This window comes from Falco naumanni, chromosome 12 (assembly GCF_017639655.2).
Source record: "Falco naumanni isolate bFalNau1 chromosome 12, bFalNau1.pat, whole genome shotgun sequence".
NCBI classification, from domain to species: domain Eukaryota; kingdom Metazoa; phylum Chordata; class Aves; order Falconiformes; family Falconidae; genus Falco; species Falco naumanni.
This window is the reverse complement of record NC_054065.1, coordinates 26,955,028-26,962,643: the sequence shown is the minus strand read 5'-3', so window position 1 is coordinate 26,962,643 and position 7,616 is coordinate 26,955,028. Positions and strand designations below refer to the sequence as shown.

The window sequence follows — 7,616 nt, the reverse complement described above, 5'->3', positions numbered from 1 at the left end:
ATATTTTACACAACACCCCTTAAAGGTGCCATGCTACAGAAAGTCTACAACTGAGACTAAATATTAAGCTGTTTTGATTACTGAAATAATCACTTCCAGCAGTAATTGTGTAGTCTTTAGGAATTTAAAGCCATACAATAGCATCCCATAAAGCTGTTACTAGGGATGCAGCGTTGATTATAATGATGACTTCTGACCTTTCTGAATTTTTGCTATATAGGTAACATGAAAGTTTACTGCTTTATTTGACAAGTGTGTGGTAGAGCTTTTACTGGTAGGTGCTGATGGTTCTCCCTTCCCTCTTTGTAACCATGAGAAAAAGTCCAGTAGTCAAAGTAAAATTTCATTCTTTTCCCCAAAGATTCATTGAAGGATTTGTAAAGAAACAGAATCCATTGTAGTTCTAAGTTATTTTTTATCTTATTTGATACACTCTTTCCTGCAGGGTGACACCTTTCTATTATAACCAAAGGATTGGCTTTCCCATTTATGTAACTTTTGTGGTTCTTTCCAAAGACTTGTCTTGTGGCTTTGGCTGAAAACTATTTTGTCTGGTTTCATCAGGTTCTAAAGGGACCAAAGCAAAAGATGTCCCGTCTATAACATGAGATTACTCCTGCCATTATAAAAATACTGTATGGCAACTTTGAGTAGCTGTTCTTAAATGCATAGCTTTGAAAAAGAAGAGAAACTAAAGATCACAAGAAAAAAAGAATTTACCAAGCTGTATTACGTTGAAGACATACATTTACTCACTTTTGATAGGGTGGAGCTTAAGTAGATGAGATTATATGAAAAGGATTCTTATGTAAAGAGTCCAGGTCTGATATCATTAAGGAAAAGTGGAAGATGCGAATTCAGGGATGTTTCAGCGTTGTTGTTCTTGAATATTGTACCAGAAGTTTCATGCTTAATTTGGAAAAGACTGGTGGACTTAGCTCTCCGCTAAGTAAGTTGTTGAAATATGCAGCACACCTCTTGTGCAAGAGAGTTAGCAACCCTGGTGAAAATCAGAGCAGTTCCTGGCTTCTGTAGATTGCAACGGCCCCGTCAAAACAGCTGCGGTGCTCTCTGTGTGCTGGGAGGTGCTCAGCACAGCGACCAGCCTCGCTGGACCTCCCATGCACATTTCCTTGCCTCCTTCTCAGCCAAAGCACTGGACGGAGTGGCACAGCACTGGCTTGGCTGCTTTGTGCCTGGTTCATGTACGCCTTCAAAAAGAAGTTTGCCGTATGAGTGACTTCTGCTGATTGTGGGCCAAATCTATTGTTGATATCTATGGAGAAAAGATGGGGCTGGCGTTTTGTTTGCTTTGCCTTTATGGTCTTACTATAAGAAGTTACTGTATGGCATGTGTAATCCGCCTAACTGGCTCTTCCCTGAGGCTTTTTCCTTCTTCCTTGCTTCAGGAACAAGCAATGGAAATGCTGCATGGAAGCAGTGATCCTGTGCGGATTCCATGTGTCACCTCTTACCCAGTAGCTGAATAACAGCTGGCTACTGGCTTTGTAGAAACTAGAGGGCACATAATTAAATTTTTCCATTTGCGTTCCATTTCCTTCTTGGGAATTCCCCTTGGTCTGCTCACAAACTGTGTTCAAGAAAAAGGACCTAAGAGACCGACTTACTGCAAAGCAATCCCTAGGAGGAATGAAAATCTGTGCTTGTGAAAGGTCATTGGAAAAGTGGCAGCAGGGTCACAGAATTAGGCTGTACCAGGGAAAAAAACATTCTTGCCTTCTATGTTGGGTTTTGTGCTGACGGTCCCAAAATCTCTAACTTTGCATATTTGACTTAATGAAAACTGAGAAATGAGCTTGGCTGACTTTTTTTACCAGATAAATTGTGTGTGAGCTCAGCACCTTTCTTTTTTCTGTTGTTGCAGAGGCATAGTAGTAGGCATTTGTGTACTTTTCCCTGATGCAGCTGGTAAGAAAGGACACATATTTCAAGGTGGGTTGTAATATTCCTTGCCTGACTGCAAATGCTGAGATTACCAAAGTAACAAAATTGAGCTAAATGTCATGTTATCCCTTGGCTTAATGGAAAATAATTAAGATCATCACTGACTTTATTGAAGGATGTGGGTTTGCTGCCTGAAGCATAAGGAGCTTCTTTTTAATCTCCAGTAAAAATGGACAGCCCTTCTTTATTACTGAGTATTGCCTACAGTGTGTAATCCCGTGAACATAATGACTGTATTTCTCCTTGTTCATCACGTTAGCAAGTGATAGTCTTGGGCAATTTGCACTGGAGGTCTTGAGCCATGCAGCAGATGAGCAGGCATGAAGGTCAGAGGTATGTTTGGCTTGGCTACTGCACTGACCTTTCAGTTCTCATGATAAACTTCACTGGATGGAAGAGTAAAACCACGTAAGAGCAGATGCTCTGCTGCTCTTGTGCTGCTTCGGCAAAGAAAGGGGATGCTAGTGAAATCTCTCTGGGTGAAGAGCCCTGGCTATCGGAGCACTGCAGGGGCTGGGTGTGGGTGATGGCTGTGTCTAGCACACATGGCACGTAGGTATTCGGGCTGGGTTCTGGCCATCAGGTCACCTTCTGGAAATTGTAGCCTGGTTGGGGAGTTCAGCACAGTGCCCCGAACTCACATAAAATCAGCCATGTGTGGAGTCAGAAAGATGCAGTCCTCTCTGGTGACCTGCCGGTGTGCCCTGCCTTTGCTAGCAGGAGCAGGTAATTGGACATAAAACACGCAGCTTGGCATGTGCCTCTTCTATTCTCCACTAGCAGCTTGCGGCCAGGGAACTGAAGGGGGGAATTCAGTGTTCAAATGCAAGAGCCCCTTATGACCTTCAGTGCTCTCCATTTGGCTGCCACAGCTTCACACCAGGCTGTTTGGTGGACGGAATGATTTGGCCTCAGGAAACGGAGATTTATTTTGAAAAGTCTTGTGCTGTTATATCTTCCTTCTCTCAGACTGTACCATGGAGGCACTTCATCCTTATCATGCAGGAAGTAGCTGAGGCTTTCTGATACTGCTCTTTTAAAATCAAAACATTAAAGCTACAATGCGATGATTTTCAAATTTTACAGGCGTCCCTCCCACCGGCATTAATTGCCCTCCTGCCGTTCCTGTTGCAAAGCTATTTGCTCTTTCAGTATGCAGTGCTTGTTCAGTGCTGCACTAAACCTTTGTTGCTTTGCAGTAAAAAAAGCTTCAGTTTATGCAAATGACATTGAAATGAGTCTGATACAGTGATAAACAGTCACATTTTATGATTTCAACTGTTGGGGCTTTGTTTATTTTACAGTTAATTTTGTGGATGTAAAGGGCTTAATAAATGTAAAGGGCAGTAATACAGCGCTCCCATAACAGCATTTTAAGAAATTGGTAGGGCCACCAAGCCAACATGATAGGGGAATCCCATATATCCAAAATCAGTGTCCCTTTTCCCTGTGGTAGAGCTCCCTCTCAGCTCGAAATCTCCCCGTACGTAGCAGCTCATCTTCTGGTTTAGTTACTGTGTCTTTGGATGGCAGTTAGGTTGCATGCCCTTTTCTTTATTTCCTCTTCCTCTCCGCTTCTGACACATTATTATTCTTTCCAGTGACTGTACCAGACCTCCAAAATCCCATAGTCCCCAAGAGTAATTACAGATACATTACTGTGCTATCCCCACTGGTAGGTTGGGTCAAGTGCTTTATTTTTATCCAGGCCAGCTACCGAGGAGTGTGGTTGACTGCTTCCTCAGTAGCTGCATGACAAGACAGGAGTGTTTCTGTCACCTGAGTATTTCTGCTGTAGCTGGAGGTGGGTCCTCGCCTGATGGTGGGGTAGCTGGTACTCACGCAGGATTGTTAGTGGTCATTAATGGAAGACATGAGGCCCCCCGAAAGATTAAACATCAAATGTAAAAACCTAGAAAAAGGGGGACAATGGCTGCATGAGGAGTAAATGAACACAGTTTGATTGTGTCTTTGTCTGACATAGGGTTTGATGACCTACATGCTTGTGCTGATCCTGGAGCTCCTGAACATGGATACAAGACACCCAGTGCAGGTGTTTTCTTTGAAAGTGTGGTAGTCCGGTTTCATTGCCAAGAAGGATACAGGCTTAATGGTACTTCAAAAAAACTTTGTGTGAGACACTTTAATGGCTCCCTGAGCTGGAAACCAAGTGATAAACCTGTGTGCCTACAAGAAGGTAAGTCAATTTTCTTAAAGCAATTACAAGTGTCAGTTCTCACTTGTCCACGTACCATGTCTGTGTGTCTCAGCACAAAACACAAAAGGTTGGAGTCCATTTCACAGTGTCTTATTTGATACATACTTCAGTTTACCATCCATCCCATCCATAATCCTCATTTGTTAGTTTAATTTATACCATGAGAGGCTGTGTGCGTGTGCATGCATGCAAGTGTTGAAAGGGACATAAAGAAATCTGACGAAAAAATGAGAATACATTTCTCCTTTTAACTAGTTACAAATTGATGCAGAGAAAAAACCACCTCCAGTATAAGTAAACTGTAACTATTTATTAAAGCTGCCCACTTAGTACTCCTTTCTGCAATGTTTTACTAGGAAAATATAATAATGAATTTTCAATGCCACTGCTCCTGCTAAACAGGACTTTTAGAAAGTTTTATTTTATGATGTGTTCATGATTCAAGTAGGAAAATCAAATATACATGGACTGCAGAAGTTTAAAGCCACAGTGGAAGTTTACTTTGAGATAATTTAGACTGTTATGGAATAAACCAATTTATTGTACTGCATTTTTTAAATTGTATTTGGTTTTAAATAATTAGAACGTTAAATTATTTTCTTCTTCTAGGAGTTAGAGGCAGGATTAATTTGAATATCATAAGTGTAAATTTTGGCCAAGATAGATCTGAGCAGCACAAACAATTTATTTCACCAACTATATGAAAGATATAAGTTGTTCTTTTTGTTGATCTATTTTTGGTCAACAGGGCTATTAAAATCAACAGACATGAAAAGCGTTAGTTAAATCACCTGTGTACATTCCACTGTTGTGACTTCTCCACTGAAGTCATTAGCCATTGCCTCATCATCTTCAAGGTGGGGCAAGATAAATCCTATTTCAGAATGCCTCCTACCATTTAAAATCAGATAGATATATGGACTTCATTGAAGACTTACGTGGTTCATAAACACACTTACTACATGGGATTGTGCAATTTCTTGGCGTGTATAAAAACTGCAAGTACTTATTTATGCTGGTGGGTGGGTGGGTATGAGGATCCTGTGCCAGGACAGCAGGGATGAAGGGACGTGCCACAGCAGGAGCAAGCAGGGCTTGGGAAGACCATGCTCAGGAGGTACATGTGGAGGGAACAGCCCTAAACAGTGGTCAGTGTGAAAGTGGTGCAGGAGATACTGGAGAGAGTAGCCAGATGCAGCTGGTAGGTAGCCCATGGTCTTTCAGGTAGCCTCCCTGTTGGCAGAAGTTTTTGTAAAATATGGGCTCCTGGACATGTGTGAGGCTACAGACTGCAGAGCTGGAGCTGTGAGCGGCACAGCCGCGAGGTGACTTATGATGTGCATTGAGGTGACAGCTGATGTGTAGGGCGTAAAGGCAGTGGGGACCAATAACACCTGCTCATAATGGTGGCATGGGTCAGCTTCAGTGAAACAACCCGATGCCTTTGAATAATGTATGTATGAAAATCATGCCTTCTCCTGTTACAGTCACCTTTCGTAAACGCCCTTGTCTCTCATCTCATGGTTATTTAAGAAAAAAATACATGTAGAGTGGCAGCCGCATGTGTCTAAACTGGATTTTTGAACTACCAGAAAAAGCTGTAACACTTGGAAAACCTGTTCCCTTAACCACTATGGGTGGCTTCTGGGAATTTTGATGCGCATCTTTGAAATAGTACCTGTACCATCCATTGCAGTTGTTAAAATAAGCATTAACAAGTTTTATTGAGTATTCAAAGCTCTTCCCAGGCCACACAGTCCAGTGGCAATCTGTGGAGGAAGTTTCTGATCACAATGCCATCAACAGCAAAACTGCCACTGACGTTAGTGTGATCAACACTCAAGCCAGGTGTTTTCAAAAAAGAAAGAAATTGGAAGATGAGAATGTGATGGATGATGTGAGAACAGTTGCTTAAGAGATAAGCATTACTTCACAGCACGGAACACTTAAACAGGATTGCCAGCCAATGCTCTGATCAAGCAAAGCACTTAAACTTGAGCATAACTGTAATTATGTGATTAGTTTTGTTAAAGTTCTGTGCTCAAAATTAGGCATATGCAGAAACGCTTTTTATTATTTGGACTGAAGAGTAGGACCCCAATGTAGGATTTAGTGAAGCAAGTGCTTTCCTGATTAAATGATGTAGTACTTCAGGTATTATTAAAACAATCTTATGGTTTAGCAGTAGGGAAAAAAAATAGATGACAGAATTAATTCTTCTTTCCAATGCACAATACAGCCACTGATTCAGACAAAATAAGAAGCAAAGGTTCAGTGGCAACCCCTGAGACCTATGCATTTGCTCAAGTGCTTTTTGGAGTGATCCTTTTGTGTACTGGGAGCAGAATCATCAGAGAAGGGCAACATAGGGAGCTGGTCAGTGTCGGAACGTGGCATATCTGCAGAACAGTAAAGGAGGAATTATAACAGGATTTGTAATTCTCTGCTGTCTAATGACATACATAAAAGTCCTCATTGCAAAAATTCTGTAATGATATATAAAAAGAAGTTTGAAATTTGTAGCACCTACTGGAGAAGTAAGAAGTTAATGTTTTACCATTCATCATTAGCTATCACAAGGCGAAATAAACTTTATATTGCATTTACCCATTTGAGACAGTGGCTGCCTGCCATGTGTGCTGTGGTATGCTATCCACGCCTCTCATCCCAGTATATGTAAATGTCAGATACTGCCAGCTGAGCTTGAACAGTAAAAACACTCAATCCTTTGGAGTTAATTTTCAGTTAATCTCAAGAGTTTGGGTTCAACTAAGGACGGTTACCTACAATTTTATGTCTATACATTGTGTACGTTTAATTGTCATTACATGTATACCAGAAAAATCTCTGATCACGAATGAATGCTGTTTACCAAAGGAAGTAAAGCAACCTGTTTCAGAATGTAATTGATTTTAAAACTAATACATTTGCCTGGAGCTCTTCATCCAATCAATTGGATTTTATAGGTCTGTCATTTCTCGTTAAGAGGCAGGAGATTTTAAATGTCAGTACGAGAATGAAGTTGCATGACTAGGTGCCCAATAAATGCCCTGTCAAAAATCTGTGTGCTTTGAGTTATGTTCTCATGTTGATCTACAGCATGTTCTGACTGTAACTTTCATCAATTCTAATGCAGTTATGCACATAAATACCAAAGCTCTAAGGAAGGAATTTTGTATTTACTGTTTAAGAACAATATGTCATGTTGTTCACACTTTAATCTAATCTTCCCCCACTGTGATAATGTGGCTGCTGAGACTGTTGCCCTACTTGGAACAAATGCTACCTCTTTTCCTATGAGATTGAATCTAAATTTACAGTCCACATGGAGATGGCAACCAAGCGAAGAGCTGTGCCCTTCTCTCCCAGTGCATCTGCAGGCAGATGCTTTCGAGATGTCCTCAGTGCCTCATTCTCCCACTGACGGGGATAA

General features: G+C 41.2%; 1 protein-coding gene across 1 annotated transcript in view; it reads left to right on the top strand.

Annotated features, from left to right (window-relative positions):
* Positions 1-738: 738 nt before the first annotated feature.
* The window catches only part of SUSD4 (sushi domain containing 4), a 34,544-nt gene continuing 27,666 nt past the window's right edge, over positions 739-7,616 (top strand). The window contains exon 1 of the mRNA XM_040612384.1: positions 739-4,162. The gene's annotated coding sequence lies outside the window, so the exon portion shown is untranslated. The remainder of the gene's footprint in view (positions 4,163-7,616) is intronic.